Below are 19,349 nucleotides of genomic sequence, written 5' to 3' on the forward strand. Positions count from 1 at the left end.
GGCTTGGCTCAGGAGCGCAGCGCCTGCCTGGTTCTCACCTAGCCCTAGGCTCCCCATAGGGCCAGGGAGGGTCTGGGCTGCCTCTGGCTCCGTGGGCACTGCTGCTTGGCTGGTGGTCTCCGCCGCTGGAAACCAACTCCAAACGTCTTCTCCTTCGCGGAGAAGGCTGATTTGGCCTGAAGAAGCCCTGTGTGCACTGGCCCTAGCAACCCCCCCAGAGCCAGCTCGGGAGGGCCCCACCTAGGGCCTAGCTCCGAAACCGCACAAAACGCGCTGCTAGGAGCTGCATTCTGCAAAGGGAAACTGGGCTCGGGGAACAAACCTCAGCCCCGATGCGGCTTGGCTCAAGAGCGCAGCGCCTGCCTGGTTCTCACCTAGCCCTAGGCTCCCCATAGGGCCAGGGAGGGTCTGGGCTGCCTCTGGCTCCGTAGGCACTGCTGCTTGGCTGGTGGTCTCCGCCGCTGGAAACCCACTCCAAACGTCGTCTCCTTCGCGGAGAAGGCTGATTTGGCCTGAAGAAGCCCTGTGTGCACTGGCCCTAGCAACCCCCCCAGAGCCAGCTCGGGAGGGCCCCACCTAGGGCCTAGCTCCGAAACCGCACAAAACGCGCTGCTAGGAGCTGCATTCTGCAAAGGGAAACTGGGCTCGGGGAACAAACCTCAGCCCCGATGCGGCTTGGCTCAGGAGCGCAGCGCCTGCCTGGTTCTCACCTAGCCCTAGGCTCCCCATAGGGCCAGGGAGGGTCTGGGCTGCCTCTGGCTCCGTGGGCACTGCTGCTTGGCTGGTGGTCTCCGCCGCTGGAAACCCACTCCAAACGTCGTCTCCTTCGCGGAGAAGGCTGATTTGGCCTGAAGAAGCCCTGTGTGCACTGGCCCTAGCAACCCCCCCAGAGCCAGCTCGGGAGGGCCCCACCTAGGGCCTAGCTCCGAAACCGCACAAAACGCGCTGCTAGGAGCTGCATTCTGCAAAGGGAAACTGGGCTCGGGGAACAAACCTCAGCCCCGATGCGGCTTGGCTCAGGAGCGCAGCGCCTGCCTGGTTCTCACCTAGCCCTAGGCTCCCCATAGGGCCAGGGAGGGTCTGGGCTGCCTCTGGCTCCGTGGGCACTGCTGCTTGGCTGGTGGTCTCCGCCGCTGGAAACCCACTCCAAACGTCTTCTCCTTCGCGGAGAAGGCTGATTTGGCCTGAAGAAGCCCTGTGCGCACTGGCCCTAGCAACCCCCCCAGAGCCAGCTCGGGAGGGCCCCACCTAGGGCCTAGCTCCGAAACCGCACAAAACGCGCTGCTAGGAGCTGCATTCTGCAAAGGGAAACTGGGCTCGGGGAACAAACCTCAGCCCCGATGCGGCTTGGCTCAGGAGCGCAGCGCCTGCCTGGTTCTCACCTAGCCCTAGGCTCCCCATAGGGCCAGGGAGGGTCTGGGCTGCCTCTGGCTCCGTGGGCACTGCTGCTTGGCTGGTGGTCTCCGCCGCTGGAAACCCACTCCAAACGTCTTCTCCTTCGCGGAGAAGGCTGATTTGGCCTGAAGAAGCCCTGTGCGCACTGGCCCTAGCAACCCCCCCAGAGCCAGCTCGGGAGGGCCCCACCTAGGGCCTAGCTCCGAAACCGCACAAAACGCGCTGCTAGGAGCTGCATTCTGCAAAGGGAAACTGGGCTCGGGGAACAAACCTCAGCCCCGATGCGGCTTGGCTCAGGAGCGCAGCGCCTGCCTGGTTCTCACCTAGCCCTAGGCTCCCCATAGGGCCAGGGAGGGTCTGGGCTGCCTCTGGCTCCGTGGGCACTGCTGCTTGGCTGGTGGTCTCCGCCGCTGGAAACCAACTCCAAACGTCTTCTCCTTCGCGGAGAAGGCTGATTTGGCCTGAAGAAGCCCTGTGTGCACTGGCCCTAGCAACCCCCCCAGAGCCAGCTCGGGAGGGCCCCACCTAGGGCCTAGCTCCGAAACCGCACAAAACGCGCTGCTAGGAGCTGCATTCTGCAAAGGGAAACTGGGCTCGGGGAACAAACCTCAGCCCCGATGCGGCTTGGCTCAGGAGCGCAGCGCCTGCCTGGTTCTCACCTAGCCCTAGGCTCCCCATAGGGCCAGGGAGGGTCTGGGCTGCCTCTGGCTCCGTGGGCACTGCTGCTTGGCTGGTGGTCTCCGCCGCTGGAAACCCACTCCAAACGTCGTCTCCTTCGCGGAGAAGGCTGATTTGGCCTGAAGAAGCCCTGTGTGCACTGGCCCTAGCAACCCCCCCAGAGCCAGCTCGGGAGGGCCCCACCTAGGGCCTAGCTCCGAAACCGCACAAAACGCGCTGCTAGGAGCTGCATTCTGCAAAGGGAAACTGGGCTCGGGGAACAAACCTCAGCCCCGATGCGGCTTGGCTCAGGAGCGCAGCGCCTGCCTGGTTCTCACCTAGCCCTAGGCTCCCCATAGGGCCAGGGAGGGTCTGGGCTGCCTCTGGCTCCGTGGGCACTGCTGCTTGGCTGGTGGTCTCCGCCGCTGGAAACCCACTCCAAACGTCGTCTCCTTCGCGGAGAAGGCTGATTTGGCCTGAAGAAGCCCTGTGTGCACTGGCCCTAGCAACCCCCCCAGAGCCAGCTCGGGAGGGCCCCACCTAGGGCCTAGCTCCGAAACCGCACAAAACGCGCTGCTAGGAGCTGCATTCTGCAAAGGGAAACTGGGCTCGGGGAACAAACCTCAGCCCCGATGCGGCTTGGCTCAGGAGCGCAGCGCCTGCCTGGTTCTCACCTAGCCCTAGGCTCCCCATAGGGCCAGGGAGGGTCTGGGCTGCCTCTGGCTCCGTGGGCACTGCTGCTTGGCTGGTGGTCTCCGCCGCTGGAAACCCACTCCAAACGTCTTCTCCTTCGCGGAGAAGGCTGATTTGGCCTGAAGAAGCCCTGTGCGCACTGGCCCTAGCAACCCCCCCAGAGCCAGCTCGGGAGGGCCCCACCTAGGGCCTAGCTCCGAAACCGCACAAAACGCGCTGCTAGGAGCTGCATTCTGCAAAGGGAAACTGGGCTCGGGGAACAAACCTCAGCCCCGATGCGGCTTGGCTCAGGAGCGCAGCGCCTGCCTGGTTCTCACCTAGCCCTAGGCTCCCCATAGGGCCAGGGAGGGTCTGGGCTGCCTCTGGCTCCGTGGGCACTGCTGCTTGGCTGGTGGTCTCCGCCGCTGGAAACCCACTCCAAACGTCTTCTCCTTCGCGGAGAAGGCTGATTTGGCCTGAAGAAGCCCTGTGCGCACTGGCCCTAGCAACCCCCCCAGAGCCAGCTCGGGAGGGCCCCACCTAGGGCCTAGCTCCGAAACCGCACAAAACGCGCTGCTAGGAGCTGCATTCTGCAAAGGGAAACTGGGCTCGGGGAACAAACCTCAGCCCCGATGCGGCTTGGCTCAGGAGCGCAGCGCCTGCCTGGTTCTCACCTAGCCCTAGGCTCCCCATAGGGCCAGGGAGGGTCTGGGCTGCCTCTGGCTCCGTGGGCACTGCTGCTTGGCTGGTGGTCTCCGCCGCTGGAAACCAACTCCAAACGTCTTCTCCTTCGCGGAGAAGGCTGATTTGGCCTGAAGAAGCCCTGTGTGCACTGGCCCTAGCAACCCCCCCAGAGCCAGCTCGGGAGGGCCCCACCTAGGGCCTAGCTCCGAAACCGCACAAAACGCGCTGCTAGGAGCTGCATTCTGCAAAGGGAAACTGGGCTCGGGGAACAAACCTCAGCCCCGATGCGGCTTGGCTCAGGAGCGCAGCGCCTGCCTGGTTCTCACCTAGCCCTAGGCTCCCCATAGGGCCAGGGAGGGTCTGGGCTGCCTCTGGCTCCGTGGGCACTGCTGCTTGGCTGGTGGTCTCCGCCGCTGGAAACCCACTCCAAACGTCGTCTCCTTCGCGGAGAAGGCTGATTTGGCCTGAAGAAGCCCTGTGTGCACTGGCCCTAGCAACCCCCCCAGAGCCAGCTCGGGAGGGCCCCACCTAGGGCCTAGCTCCGAAACCGCACAAAACGCGCTGCTAGGAGCTGCATTCTGCAAAGGGAAACTGGGCTCGGGGAACAAACCTCAGCCCCGATGCGGCTTGGCTCAGGAGCGCAGCGCCTGCCTGGTTCTCACCTAGCCCTAGGCTCCCCATAGGGCCAGGGAGGGTCTGGGCTGCCTCTGGCTCCGTGGGCACTGCTGCTTGGCTGGTGGTCTCCGCCGCTGGAAACCCACTCCAAACGTCGTCTCCTTCGCGGAGAAGGCTGATTTGGCCTGAAGAAGCCCTGTGTGCACTGGCCCTAGCAACCCCCCCAGAGCCAGCTCGGGAGGGCCCCACCTAGGGCCTAGCTCCGAAACCGCACAAAACGCGCTGCTAGGAGCTGCATTCTGCAAAGGGAAACTGGGCTCGGGGAACAAACCTCAGCCCCGATGCGGCTTGGCTCAGGAGCGCAGCGCCTGCCTGGTTCTCACCTAGCCCTAGGCTCCCCATAGGGCCAGGGAGGGTCTGGGCTGCCTCTGGCTCCGTGGGCACTGCTGCTTGGCTGGTGGTCTCCGCCGCTGGAAACCAACTCCAAACGTCTTCTCCTTCGCGGAGAAGGCTGATTTGGCCTGAAGAAGCCCTGTGTGCACTGGCCCTAGCAACCCCCCCAGAGCCAGCTCGGGAGGGCCCCACCTAGGGCCTAGCTCCGAAACCGCACAAAACGCGCTGCTAGGAGCTGCATTCTGCAAAGGGAAACTGGGCTCGGGGAACAAACCTCAGCCCCGATGCGGCTTGGCTCAGGAGCGCAGCGCCTGCCTGGTTCTCACCTAGCCCTAGGCTCCCCATAGGGCCAGGGAGGGTCTGGGCTGCCTCTGGCTCCGTGGGCACTGCTGCTTGGCTGGTGGTCTCCGCCGCTGGAAACCCACTCCAAACGTCGTCTCCTTCGCGGAGAAGGCTGATTTGGCCTGAAGAAGCCCTGTGTGCACTGGCCCTAGCAACCCCCCCAGAGCCAGCTCGGGAGGGCCCCACCTAGGGCCTAGCTCCGAAACCGCACAAAACGCGCTGCTAGGAGCTGCATTCTGCAAAGGGAAACTGGGCTCGGGGAACAAACCTCAGCCCCGATGCGGCTTGGCTCAGGAGCGCAGCGCCTGCCTGGTTCTCACCTAGCCCTAGGCTGCCCATAGGGCCAGGGAGGGTCTGGGCTGCCTCTGGCTCCGTGGGCACTGCTGCTTGGCTGGTGGTCTCCGCCGCTGGAAACCAACTCCAAACGTCTTCTCCTTCGCGGAGAAGGCTGATTTGGCCTGAAGAAGCCCTGTGTGCACTGGCCCTAGCAACCCCCCCAGAGCCAGCTCGGGAGGGCCCCACCTAGGGCCTAGCTCCGAAACCGCACAAAACGCGCTGCTAGGAGCTGCATTCTGCAAAGGGAAACTGGGCTCGGGGAACAAACCTCAGCCCCGATGCGGCTTGGCTCAGGAGCGCAGCGCCTGCCTGGTTCTCACCTAGCCCTAGGCTCCCCATAGGGCCAGGGAGGGTCTGGGCTGCCTCTGGCTCCGTGGGCACTGCTGCTTGGCTGGTGGTCTCCGCCGCTGGAAACCCACTCCAAACGTCTTCTCCTTCGCGGAGAAGGCTGATTTGGCCTGAAGAAGCCCTGTGCGCACTGGCCCTAGCAACCCCCCCAGAGCCAGCTCGGGAGGGCCCCACCTAGGGCCTAGCTCCGAAACCGCACAAAACGCGCTGCTAGGAGCTGCATTCTGCAAAGGGAAACTGGGCTCGGGGAACAAACCTCAGCCCCGATGCGGCTTGGCTCAGGAGCGCAGCGCCTGCCTGGTTCTCACCTAGCCCTAGGCTCCCCATAGGGCCAGGGAGGGTCTGGGCTGCCTCTGGCTCCGTGGGCACTGCTGCTTGGCTGGTGGTCTCCGCCGCTGGAAACCCACTCCAAACGTCTTCTCCTTCGCGGAGAAGGCTGATTTGGCCTGAAGAAGCCCTGTGCGCACTGGCCCTAGCAACCCCCCCAGAGCCAGCTCGGGAGGGCCCCACCTAGGGCCTAGCTCCGAAACCGCACAAAACGCGCTGCTAGGAGCTGCATTCTGCAAAGGGAAACTGGGCTCGGGGAACAAACCTCAGCCCCGATGCGGCTTGGCTCAGGAGCGCAGCGCCTGCCTGGTTCTCACCTAGCCCTAGGCTCCCCATAGGGCCAGGGAGGGTCTGGGCTGCCTCTGGCTCCGTGGGCACTGCTGCTTGGCTGGTGGTCTCCGCCGCTGGAAACCAACTCCAAACGTCTTCTCCTTCGCGGAGAAGGCTGATTTGGCCTGAAGAAGCCCTGTGTGCACTGGCCCTAGCAACCCCCCCAGAGCCAGCTCGGGAGGGCCCCACCTAGGGCCTAGCTCCGAAACCGCACAAAACGCGCTGCTAGGAGCTGCATTCTGCAAAGGGAAACTGGGCTCGGGGAACAAACCTCAGCCCCGATGCGGCTTGGCTCAGGAGCGCAGCGCCTGCCTGGTTCTCACCTAGCCCTAGGCTCCCCATAGGGCCAGGGAGGGTCTGGGCTGCCTCTGGCTCCGTGGGCACTGCTGCTTGGCTGGTGGTCTCCGCCGCTGGAAACCCACTCCAAACGTCGTCTCCTTCGCGGAGAAGGCTGATTTGGCCTGAAGAAGCCCTGTGTGCACTGGCCCTAGCAACCCCCCCAGAGCCAGCTCGGGAGGGCCCCACCTAGGGCCTAGCTCCGAAACCGCACAAAACGCGCTGCTAGGAGCTGCATTCTGCAAAGGGAAACTGGGCTCGGGGAACAAACCTCAGCCCCGATGCGGCTTGGCTCAGGAGCGCAGCGCCTGCCTGGTTCTCACCTAGCCCTAGGCTCCCCATAGGGCCAGGGAGGGTCTGGGCTGCCTCTGGCTCCGTGGGCACTGCTGCTTGGCTGGTGGTCTCCGCCGCTGGAAACCCACTCCAAACGTCGTCTCCTTCGCGGAGAAGGCTGATTTGGCCTGAAGAAGCCCTGTGTGCACTGGCCCTAGCAACCCCCCCAGAGCCAGCTCGGGAGGGCCCCACCTAGGGCCTAGCTCCGAAACCGCACAAAACGCGCTGCTAGGAGCTGCATTCTGCAAAGGGAAACTGGGCTCGGGGAACAAACCTCAGCCCCGATGCGGCTTGGCTCAGGAGCGCAGCGCCTGCCTGGTTCTCACCTAGCCCTAGGCTCCCCATAGGGCCAGGGAGGGTCTGGGCTGCCTCTGGCTCCGTGGGCACTGCTGCTTGGCTGGTGGTCTCCGCCGCTGGAAACCCACTCCAAACGTCTTCTCCTTCGCGGAGAAGGCTGATTTGGCCTGAAGAAGCCCTGTGCGCACTGGCCCTAGCAACCCCCCCAGAGCCAGCTCGGGAGGGCCCCACCTAGGGCCTAGCTCCGAAACCGCACAAAACGCGCTGCTAGGAGCTGCATTCTGCAAAGGGAAACTGGGCTCGGGGAACAAACCTCAGCCCCGATGCGGCTTGGCTCAGGAGCGCAGCGCCTGCCTGGTTCTCACCTAGCCCTAGGCTCCCCATAGGGCCAGGGAGGGTCTGGGCTGCCTCTGGCTCCGTGGGCACTGCTGCTTGGCTGGTGGTCTCCGCCGCTGGAAACCCACTCCAAACGTCTTCTCCTTCGCGGAGAAGGCTGATTTGGCCTGAAGAAGCCCTGTGCGCACTGGCCCTAGCAACCCCCCCAGAGCCAGCTCGGGAGGGCCCCACCTAGGGCCTAGCTCCGAAACCGCACAAAACGCGCTGCTAGGAGCTGCATTCTGCAAAGGGAAACTGGGCTCGGGGAACAAACCTCAGCCCCGATGCGGCTTGGCTCAGGAGCGCAGCGCCTGCCTGGTTCTCACCTAGCCCTAGGCTCCCCATAGGGCCAGGGAGGGTCTGGGCTGCCTCTGGCTCCGTGGGCACTGCTGCTTGGCTGGTGGTCTCCGCCGCTGGAAACCAACTCCAAACGTCTTCTCCTTCGCGGAGAAGGCTGATTTGGCCTGAAGAAGCCCTGTGTGCACTGGCCCTAGCAACCCCCCCAGAGCCAGCTCGGGAGGGCCCCACCTAGGGCCTAGCTCCGAAACCGCACAAAACGCGCTGCTAGGAGCTGCATTCTGCAAAGGGAAACTGGGCTCGGGGAACAAACCTCAGCCCCGATGCGGCTTGGCTCAGGAGCGCAGCGCCTGCCTGGTTCTCACCTAGCCCTAGGCTCCCCATAGGGCCAGGGAGGGTCTGGGCTGCCTCTGGCTCCGTGGGCACTGCTGCTTGGCTGGTGGTCTCCGCCGCTGGAAACCCACTCCAAACGTCGTCTCCTTCGCGGAGAAGGCTGATTTGGCCTGAAGAAGCCCTGTGTGCACTGGCCCTAGCAACCCCCCCAGAGCCAGCTCGGGAGGGCCCCACCTAGGGCCTAGCTCCGAAACCGCACAAAACGCGCTGCTAGGAGCTGCATTCTGCAAAGGGAAACTGGGCTCGGGGAACAAACCTCAGCCCCGATGCGGCTTGGCTCAGGAGCGCAGCGCCTGCCTGGTTCTCACCTAGCCCTAGGCTCCCCATAGGGCCAGGGAGGGTCTGGGCTGCCTCTGGCTCCGTGGGCACTGCTGCTTGGCTGGTGGTCTCCGCCGCTGGAAACCCACTCCAAACGTCGTCTCCTTCGCGGAGAAGGCTGATTTGGCCTGAAGAAGCCCTGTGTGCACTGGCCCTAGCAACCCCCCCAGAGCCAGCTCGGGAGGGCCCCACCTAGGGCCTAGCTCCGAAACCGCACAAAACGCGCTGCTAGGAGCTGCATTCTGCAAAGGGAAACTGGGCTCGGGGAACAAACCTCAGCCCCGATGCGGCTTGGCTCAGGAGCGCAGCGCCTGCCTGCTTCTCACCTAGCCCTAGGCTCCCCATAGGGCCAGGGAGGGTCTGGGCTGCCTCTGGCTCCGTGGGCACTGCTGCTTGGCTGGTGGTCTCCGCCGCTGGAAACCCACTCCAAACGTCTTCTCCTTCGCGGAGAAGGCTGATTTGGCCTGAAGAAGCCCTGTGCGCACTGGCCCTAGCAACCCCCCCAGAGCCAGCTCGGGAGGGCCCCACCTAGGGCCTAGCTCCGAAACCGCACAAAACGCGCTGCTAGGAGCTGCATTCTGCAAAGGGAAACTGGGCTCGGGGAACAAACCTCAGCCCCGATGCGGCTTGGCTCAGGAGCGCAGCGCCTGCCTGGTTCTCACCTAGCCCTAGGCTCCCCATAGGGCCAGGGAGGGTCTGGGCTGCCTCTGGCTCCGTGGGCACTGCTGCTTGGCTGGTGGTCTCCGCCGCTGGAAACCCACTCCAAACGTCTTCTCCTTCGCGGAGAAGGCTGATTTGGCCTGAAGAAGCCCTGTGCGCACTGGCCCTAGCAACCCCCCCAGAGCCAGCTCGGGAGGGCCCCACCTAGGGCCTAGCTCCGAAACCGCACAAAACGCGCTGCTAGGAGCTGCATTCTGCAAAGGGAAACTGGGCTCGGGGAACAAACCTCAGCCCCGATGCGGCTTGGCTCAGGAGCGCAGCGCCTGCCTGGTTCTCACCTAGCCCTAGGCTCCCCATAGGGCCAGGGAGGGTCTGGGCTGCCTCTGGCTCCGTGGGCACTGCTGCTTGGCTGGTGGTCTCCGCCGCTGGAAACCCACTCCAAACGTCTTCTCCTTCGCGGAGAAGGCTGATTTGGCCTGAAGAAGCCCTGTGTGCACTGGCCCTAGCAACCCCCCCAGAGCCAGCTCGGGAGGGCCCCACCTAGGGCCTAGCTCCGAAACCGCACAAAACGCGCTGCTAGGAGCTGCATTCTGCAAAGGGAAACTGGGCTCGGGGAACAAACCTCAGCCCCGATGCGGCTTGGCTCAGGAGCGCAGCGCCTGCCTGGTTCTCACCTAGCCCTAGGCTCCCCATAGGGCCAGGGAGGGTCTGGGCTGCCTCTGGCTCCGTGGGCACTGCTGCTTGGCTGGTGGTCTCCGCCGCTGGAAACCCACTCCAAACGTCGTCTCCTTCGCGGAGAAGGCTGATTTGGCCTGAAGAAGCCCTGTGTGCACTGGCCCTAGCAACCCCCCCAGAGCCAGCTCGGGAGGGCCCCACCTAGGGCCTAGCTCCGAAACCGCACAAAACGCGCTGCTAGGAGCTGCATTCTGCAAAGGGAAACTGGGCTCGGGGAACAAACCTCAGCCCCGATGCGGCTTGGCTCAGGAGCGCAGCGCCTGCCTGGTTCTCACCTAGCCCTAGGCTCCCCATAGGGCCAGGGAGGGTCTGGGCTGCCTCTGGCTCCGTGGGCACTGCTGCTTGGCTGGTGGTCTCCGCCGCTGGAAACCCACTCCAAACGTCTTCTCCTTCGCGGAGAAGGCTGATTTGGCCTGAAGAAGCCCTGTGTGCACTGGCCCTAGCAACCCCCCCAGAGCCAGCTCGGGAGGGCCCCACCTAGGGCCTAGCTCCGAAACCGCACAAAACGCGCTGCTAGGAGCTGCATTCTGCAAAGGGAAACTGGGCTCGGGGAACAAACCTCAGCCCCGATGCGGCTTGGCTCAGGAGCGCAGCGCCTGCCTGGTTCTCACCTAGCCCTAGGCTCCCCATAGGGCCAGGGAGGGTCTGGGCTGCCTCTGGCTCCGTGGGCACTGCTGCTTGGCTGGTGGTCTCCGCCGCTGGAAACCCACTCCAAACGTCTTCTCCTTCGCGGAGAAGGCTGATTTGGCCTGAAGAAGCCCTGTGCGCACTGGCCCTAGCAACCCCCCCAGAGCCAGCTCGGGAGGGCCCCACCTAGGGCCTAGCTCCGAAACCGCACAAAACGCGCTGCTAGGAGCTGCATTCTGCAAAGGGAAACTGGGCTCGGGGAACAAACCTCAGCCCCGATGCGGCTTGGCTCAGGAGCGCAGCGCCTGCCTGGTTCTCACCTAGCCCTAGGCTCCCCATAGGGCCAGGGAGGGTCTGGGCTGCCTCTGGCTCCGTGGGAACTGCTGCTTGGCTGGTGGTCTCCGCCGCTGGAAACCAACTCCAAACGTCTTCTCCTTCGCGGAGAAGGCTGATTTGGCCTGAAGAAGCCCTGTGCGCACTGGCCCTAGCAACCCCCCCAGAGCCAGCTCGGGAGGGCCCCACCTAGGGCCTAGCTCCGAAACCGCACAAAACGCGCTGCTAGGAGCTGCATTCTGCAAAGGGAAACTGGGCTCGGGGAACAAACCTCAGCCCCGATGCGGCTTGGCTCAGGAGCGCAGCGCCTGCCTGGTTCTCACCTAGCCCTAGGCTCCCCATAGGGCCAGGGAGGGTCTGGGCTGCCTCTGGCTCCGTGGGCACTGCTGCTTGGCTGGTGGTCTCCGCCGCTGGAAACCCACTCCAAACGTCGTCTCCTTCGCGGAGAAGGCTGATTTGGCCTGAAGAAGCCCTGTGTGCACTGGCCCTAGCAACCCCCCCAGAGCCAGCTCGGGAGGGCCCCACCTAGGGCCTAGCTCCGAAACCGCACAAAACGCGCTGCTAGGAGCTGCATTCTGCAAAGGGAAACTGGGCTCGGGGAACAAACCTCAGCCCCGATGCGGCTTGGCTCAGGAGCGCAGCGCCTGCCTGCTTCTCACCTAGCCCTAGGCTCCCCATAGGGCCAGGGAGGGTCTGGGCTGCCTCTGGCTCCGTGGGCACTGCTGCTTGGCTGGTGGTCTCCGCCGCTGGAAACCCACTCCAAACGTCTTCTCCTTCGCGGAGAAGGCTGATTTGGCCTGGAGAAGCCCTGTGCGCACTGGCCCTAGCAACCCCCCCAGAGCCAGCTCGGGAGGGCCCCACCTAGGGCCTAGCTCCGAAACCGCACAAAACGCGCTGCTAGGAGCTGCATTCTGCAAAGGGAAACTGGGCTCGGGGAACAAACCTCAGCCCCGATGCGGCTTGGCTCAGGAGCGCAGCGCCTGCCTGGTTCTCACCTAGCCCTAGGCTCCCCATAGGGCCAGGGAGGGTCTGGGCTGCCTCTGGCTCCGTGGGCACTGCTGCTTGGCTGGTGGTCTCCGCCGCTGGAAACCCACTCCAAACGTCTTCTCCTTCGCGGAGAAGGCTGATTTGGCCTGAAGAAGCCCTGTGCGCACTGGCCCTAGCAACCCCCCCAGAGCCAGCTCGGGAGGGCCCCACCTAGGGCCTAGCTCCGAAACCGCACAAAACGCGCTGCTAGGAGCTGCATTCTGCAAAGGGAAACTGGGCTCGGGGAACAAACCTCAGCCCCGATGCGGCTTGGCTCAGGAGCGCAGCGCCTGCCTGGTTCTCACCTAGCCCTAGGCTCCCCATAGGGCCAGGGAGGGTCTGGGCTGCCTCTGGCTCCGTGGGCACTGCTGCTTGGCTGGTGGTCTCCGCCGCTGGAAACCAACTCCAAACGTCTTCTCCTTCGCGGAGAAGGCTGATTTGGCCTGAAGAAGCCCTGTGTGCACTGGCCCTAGCAACCCCCCCAGAGCCAGCTCGGGAGGGCCCCACCTAGGGCCTAGCTCCGAAACCGCACAAAACGCGCTGCTAGGAGCTGCATTCTGCAAAGGGAAACTGGGCTCGGGGAACAAACCTCAGCCCCGATGCGGCTTGGCTCAGGAGCGCAGCGCCTGCCTGGTTCTCACCTAGCCCTAGGCTCCCCATAGGGCCAGGGAGGGTCTGGGCTGCCTCTGGCTCCGTGGGCACTGCTGCTTGGCTGGTGGTCTCCGCCGCTGGAAACCCACTCCAAACGTCTTCTCCTTCGCGGAGAAGGCTGATTTGGCCTGAAGAAGCCCTGTGCGCACTGGCCCTAGCAACCCCCCCAGAGCCAGCTCGGGAGGGCCCCACCTAGGGCCTAGCTCGGAAACCGCACAAAACGCGCTGCTAGGAGCTGCATTCTGCAAAGGGAAACTGGGCTCGGGGAACAAACCTCAGCCCCGATGCGGCTTGGCTCAGGAGCGCAGCGCCTGCCTGGTTCTCACCTAGCCCTAGGCTCCCCATAGGGCCAGGGAGGGTCTGGGCTGCCTCTGGCTCCGTGGGCACTGCTGCTTGGCTGGTGGTCTCCGCCGCTGGAAACCAACTCCAAACGTCTTCTCCTTCGCGGAGAAGGCTGATTTGGCCTGAAGAAGCCCTGTGTGCACTGGCCCTAGCAACCCCCCCAGAGCCAGCTCGGGAGGGCCCCACCTAGGGCCTAGCTCCGAAACCGCACAAAACGCGCTGCTAGGAGCTGCATTCTGCAAAGGGAAACTGGGCTCGGGGAACAAACCTCAGCCCCGATGCGGCTTGGCTCAGGAGCGCAGCGCCTGCCTGGTTCTCACCTAGCCCTAGGCTCCCCATAGGGCCAGGGAGGGTCTGGGCTGCCTCTGGCTCCGTAGGCACTGCTGCTTGGCTGGTGGTCTCCGCCGCTGGAAACCCACTCCAAACGTCGTCTCCTTCGCGGAGAAGGCTGATTTGGCCTGAAGAAGCCCTGTGTGCACTGGCCCTAGCAACCCCCCCAGAGCCAGCTCGGGAGGGCCCCACCTAGGGCCTAGCTCCGAAACCGCACAAAACGCGCTGCTAGGAGCTGCATTCTGCAAAGGGAAACTGGGCTCGGGGAACAAACCTCAGCCCCGATGCGGCTTGGCTCAGGAGCGCAGCGCCTGCCTGGTTCTCACCTAGCCCTAGGCTCCCCATAGGGCCAGGGAGGGTCTGGGCTGCCTCTGGCTCCGTGGGCACTGCTGCTTGGCTGGTGGTCTCCGCCGCTGGAAACCCACTCCAAACGTCGTCTCCTTCGCGGAGAAGGCTGATTTGGCCTGAAGAAGCCCTGTGTGCACTGGCCCTAGCAACCCCCCCAGAGCCAGCTCGGGAGGGCCCCACCTAGGGCCTAGCTCCGAAACCGCACAAAACGCGCTGCTAGGAGCTGCATTCTGCAAAGGGAAACTGGGCTCGGGGAACAAACCTCAGCCCCGATGCGGCTTGGCTCAGGAGCGCAGCGCCTGCCTGGTTCTCACCTAGCCCTAGGCTCCCCATAGGGCCAGGGAGGGTCTGGGCTGCCTCTGGCTCCGTGGGCACTGCTGCTTGGCTGGTGGTCTCCGCCGCTGGAAACCCACTCCAAACGTCTTCTCCTTCGCGGAGAAGGCTGATTTGGCCTGGAGAAGCCCTGTGCGCACTGGCCCTAGCAACCCCCCCAGAGCCAGCTCGGGAGGGCCCCACCTAGGGCCTAGCTCCGAAACCGCACAAAACGCGCTGCTAGGAGCTGCATTCTGCAAAGGGAAACTGGGCTCGGGGAGCAAACCTCAGCCCCGATGCGGCTTGGCTCAGGAGCGCAGCGCCTGCCTGGTTCTCACCTAGCCCTAGGCTCCCCATAGGGCCAGGGAGGGTCTGGGCTGCCTCTGGCTCCGTGGGCACTGCTGCTTGGCTGGTGGTCTCCGCCGCTGGAAACCCACTCCAAACGTCTTCTCCTTCGCGGAGAAGGCTGATTTGGCCTGAAGAAGCCCTGTGCGCACTGGCCCTAGCAACCCCCCCAGAGCCAGCTCGGGAGGGCCCCACCTAGGGCCTAGCTCCGAAACCGCACAAAACGCGCTGCTAGGAGCTGCATTCTGCAAAGGGAAACTGGGCTCGGGGAACAAACCTCAGCCCCGATGCGGCTTGGCTCAGGAGCGCAGCGCCTGCCTGGTTCTCACCTAGCCCTAGGCTCCCCATAGGGCCAGGGAGGGTCTGGGCTGCCTCTGGCTCCGTGGGCACTGCTGCTTGGCTGGTGGTCTCCGCCGCTGGAAACCAACTCCAAACGTCTTCTCCTTCGCGGAGAAGGCTGATTTGGCCTGAAGAAGCCCTGTGTGCACTGGCCCTAGCAACCCCCCCAGAGCCAGCTCGGGAGGGCCCCACCTAGGGCCTAGCTCCGAAACCGCACAAAACGCGCTGCTAGGAGCTGCATTCTGCAAAGGGAAACTGGGCTCGGGGAACAAACCTCAGCCCCGATGCGGCTTGGCTCAGGAGCGCAGCGCCTGCCTGGTTCTCACCTAGCCCTAGGCTCCCCATAGGGCCAGGGAGGGTCTGGGCTGCCTCTGGCTCCGTGGGCACTGCTGCTTGGCTGGTGGTCTCCGCCGCTGGAAACCCACTCCAAACGTCTTCTCCTTCGCGGAGAAGGCTGATTTGGCCTGAAGAAGCCCTGTGCGCACTGGCCCTAGCAACCCCCCCAGAGCCAGCTCGGGAGGGCCCCACCTAGGGCCTAGCTCCGAAACCGCACAAAACGCGCTGCTAGGAGCTGCATTCTGCAAAGGGAAACTGGGCTCGGGGAACAAACCTCAGCCCCGATGCGGCTTGGCTCAGGAGCGCAGCGCCTGCCTGGTTCTCACCTAGCCCTAGGCTCCCCATAGGGCCAGGGAGGGTCTGGGCTGCCTCTGGCTCCGTGGGCACTGCTGCTTGGCTGGTGGTCTCCGCCGCTGGAAACCAACTCCAAACGTCTTCTCCTTCGCGGAGAAGGCTGATTTGGCCTGAAGAAGCCCTGTGTGCACTGGCCCTAGCAACCCCCCCAGAGCCAGCTCGGGAGGGCCCCACCTAGGGCCTAGCTCCGAAACCGCACAAAACGCGCTGCTAGGAGCTGCATTCTGCAAAGGGAAACTGGGCTCGGGGAACAAACCTCAGCCCCGATGCGGCTTGGCTCAGGAGCGCAGCGCCTGCCTGGTTCTCACCTAGCCCTAGGCTCCCCATAGGGCCAGGGAGGGTCTGGGCTGCCTCTGGCTCCGTGGGCACTGCTGCTTGGCTGGTGGTCTCCGCCGCTGGAAACCCACTCCAAACGTCGTCTCCTTCGCGGAGAAGGCTGATTTGGCCTGAAGAAGCCCTGTGTGCACTGGCCCTAGCAACCCCCCCAGAGCCAGCTCGGGAGGGCCCCACCTAGGGCCTAGCTCCGAAACCGCACAAAACGCGCTGCTAGGAGCTGCATTCTGCAAAGGGAAACTGGGCTCGGGGAACAAACCTCAGCCCCGATGCGGCTTGGCTCAGGAGCGCAGCGCCTGCCTGGTTCTCACCTAGCCCTAGGCTCCCCATAGGGCCAGGGAGGGTCTGGGCTGCCTCTGGCTCCGTGGGCACTGCTGCTTGGCTGGTGGTCTCCGCCGCTGGAAACCCACTCCAAACGTCGTCTCCTTCGCGGAGAAGGCTGATTTGGCCTGAAGAAGCCCTGTGTGCACTGGCCCTAGCAACCCCCCCAGAGCCAGCTCGGGAGGGCCCCACCTAGGGCCTAGCTCCGAAACCGCACAAAACGCGCTGCTAGGAGCTGCATTCTGCAAAGGGAAACTGGGCTCGGGGAACAAACCTCAGCCCCGATGCGGCTTGGCTCAGGAGCGCAGCGCCTGCCTGCTTCTCACCTAGCCCTAGGCTCCCCATAGGGCCAGGGAGGGTCTGGGCTGCCTCTGGCTCCGTGGGCACTGCTGCTTGGCTGGTGGTCTCCGCCGCTGGAAACCCACTCCAAACGTCTTCTCCTTCGCGGAGAAGGCTGATTTGGCCTGAAGAAGCCCTGTGCGCACTGGCCCTAGCAACCCCCCCAGAGCCAGCTCGGGAGGGCCCCACCTAGGGCCTAGCTCCGAAACCGCACAAAACGCGCTGCTAGGAGCTGCATTCTGCAAAGGGAAACTGGGCTCGGGGAACAAACCTCAGCCCCGATGCGGCTTGGCTCAGGAGCGCAGCGCCTGCCTGGTTCTCACCTAGCCCTAGGCTCCCCATAGGGCCAGGGAGGGTCTGGGCTGCCTCTGGCTCCGTGGGAACTGCTGCTTGGCTGGTGGTCTCCGCCGCTGGAAACCAACTCCAAACGTCTTCTCCTTCGCGGAGAAGGCTGATTTGGCCTGAAGAAGCCCTGTGCGCACTGGCCCTAGCAACCCCCCCAGAGCCAGCTCGGGAGGGCCCCACCTAGGGCCTAGCTCCGAAACCGCACAAAACGCGCTGCTAGGAGCTGCATTCTGCAAAGGGAAACTGGGCTCGGGGAACAAACCTCAGCCCCGATGCGGCTTGGCTCAGGAGCGCAGCGCCTGCCTGGTTCTCACCTAGCCCTAGGCTCCCCATAGGGCCAGGGAGGGTCTGGGCTGCCTCTGGCTCCGTGGGCACTGCTGCTTGGCTGGTGGTCTCCGCCGCTGGAAACCCACTCCAAACGTCTTCTCCTTCGCGGAGAAGGCTGATTTGGCCTGAAGAAGCCCTGTGTGCACTGGCCCTAGCAACCCCCCCAGAGCCAGCTCGGGAGGGCCCCACCTAGGGCCTAGCTCCGAAACCGCACAAAACGCGCTGCTAGGAGCTGCATTCTGCAAAGGGAAACTGGGCTCGGGGAACAAACCTCAGCCCCGATGCGGCTTGGCTCAGGAGCGCAGCGCCTGCCTGCTTCTCACCTAGCCCTAGGCTCCCCATAGGGCCAGGGAGGGTCTGGGCTGCCTCTGGCTCCGTGGGCACTGCTGCTTGGCTGGTGGTCTCCGCCGCTGGAAACCCACTCCAAACGTCTTCTCCTTCGCGGAGAAGGCTGATTTGGCCTGGAGAAGCCCTGTGCGCACTGGCCCTAGCAACCCCCCCAGAGCCAGCTCGGGAGGGCCCCACCTAGGGCCTAGCTCCGAAACCGCACAAAACGCGCTGCTAGGAGCTGCATTCTGCAAAGGGAAACTGGGCTCGGGGAACAAACCTCAGCCCCGATGCGGCTTGGCTCAGGAGCGCAGCGCCTGCCTGGTTCTCACCTAGCCCTAGGCTCCCCATAGGGCCAGGGAGGGTCTGGGCTGCCTCTGGCTCCGTGGGCACTGCTGCTTGGCTGGTGGTCTCCGCCGCTGGAAACCCACTCCAAACGTCTTCTCCTTCGCGGAGAAGGCTGATTTGGCCTGAAGAAGCCCTGTGCGCACTGGCCCTAGCAACCCCCCCAGAGCCAGCTCGGGAGGGCCCCACCTAGGGCCTAGCTCCGAAACCGCACAAAACGCGCTGCTAGGAGCTGCATTCTGCAAAGGGAAACTGGGCTCGGGGAACAAACCTCAGCCCCGATGCGGCTTGGCTCAGGAGCGCAGCGCCTGCCTGGTTCTCACCTAGCCCTAGGCTCCCCATAGGGCCAGGGAGGGTCTGGGCTGCCTCTGGCTCCGTGGGCACTGCTGCTTGGCTGGTGGTCTCCGCCGCTGGAAACCAACTCCAAACGTCTTCTCCTTCGCGGAGAAGGCTGATTTGGCCTGAAGAAGCCCTGTGTGCACTGGCCCTAGCAACCCCCCCAGAGCCAGCTCGGGAGGGCCCCACCTAGGGCCTAGCTCCGAAACCGCACAAAACGCGCTGCTAGGAGCTGCATTCTGCAAAGGGAAACTGGGCTCGGGGAACAAACCTCAGCCCCGATGCGGCTTGGCTCAGGAGCGCAGCGCCTGCCTGGTTCTCACCTAGCCCTAGGCTCCCCATAGGGCCAGGGAGGGTCTGGGCTGCCTCTGGCTCCGTAGGCACTGCTGCTTGGCTGGTGGTCTCCGCCGCTGGAAACCCACTCCAAACGTCGTCTCCTTCGCGGAGAAGGCTGATTTGGCCTGAAGAAGCCCTGTGTGCACTGGCCCTAGCAACCCCCCCAGAGCCAGCTCGGGAGGGCCCCACCTAGGGCCTAGCTCCGAAACCGCACAAAACGCGCTGCTAGGAGCTGCATTCTGCAAAGGGAAACTGGGCTCGGGGAACAAACCTCAGCCCCGATGCGGCTTGGCTCAGGAGCGCAGCGCCTGCCTGGTTCTCACCTAGCCCTAGGCTCCCCATAGGGCCAGGGAGGGTCTGGGCTGCCTCTGGCTCCGTGGGCACTGCTGCTTGGCTGGTGGTCTCCGCCGCTGGAAACCCACTCCAAACGTCGTCTCCTTCGCGGAGAAGGCTGATTTGGCCTGAAGAAGCCCTGTGTGCACTGGCCCTAGCAACCCCCCCAGAGCCAGCTCGGGAGGGCCCCACCTAGGGCCTAGCTCCGAAACCGCACAAAACGCGCTGCTAGGAGCTGCATTCTGCAAAGGGAAACTGGGCTCGGGGAACAAACCTCAGCCCCGATGCGGCTTGGCTCAGGAGCGCAGCGCCTGCCTGGTTCTCACCTAGCCCTAGGCTCCCCATAGGGCCAGGGAGGGTCTGGGCTGCCTCTGGCTCCGTGGGCACTGCTGCTTGGCTGGTGGTCTCCGCCGCTGGAAACCCACTCCAAACGTCGTCTCCTTCGCGGAGAAGGCTGATTTGGCCTGAAGAAGCCCTGTGTGCACTGGCCCTAGCAACCCCCCCAGAGCCAGCTCGGGAGGGCCCCACCTAGGGCCTAGCTCCGAAACCGCACAAAACGCGCTGCTAGGAGCTGCATTCTGCAAAGGGAAACTGGGCTCGGGGAACAAACCTCAGCCCCGATGCGGCTTGGCTCAGGAGCGCAGCGCCTGCCTGGTTCTCACCTAGCCCTAGGCTCCCCATAGGGCCAGGGAGGGTCTGGGCTGCCTCTGGCTCCGTGGGCACTGCTGCTTGGCTGGTGGTCTCCGCCGCTGGAAACCCACTCCAAACGTCTTCTCCTTCGCGGAGAAGGCTGATTTGGCCTGAAGAAGCCCTGTGCGCAC

Source organism: Sus scrofa, chromosome 2, assembly GCF_054392235.1.
Source record: "Sus scrofa isolate SSC_HxYL_T2T_F1_AM1 chromosome 2, Sscrofa_HxYL_maternal_Yorkshire_Landrace_v2.0, whole genome shotgun sequence".
In the NCBI taxonomy this organism is placed as follows: domain Eukaryota; kingdom Metazoa; phylum Chordata; class Mammalia; order Artiodactyla; family Suidae; genus Sus; species Sus scrofa.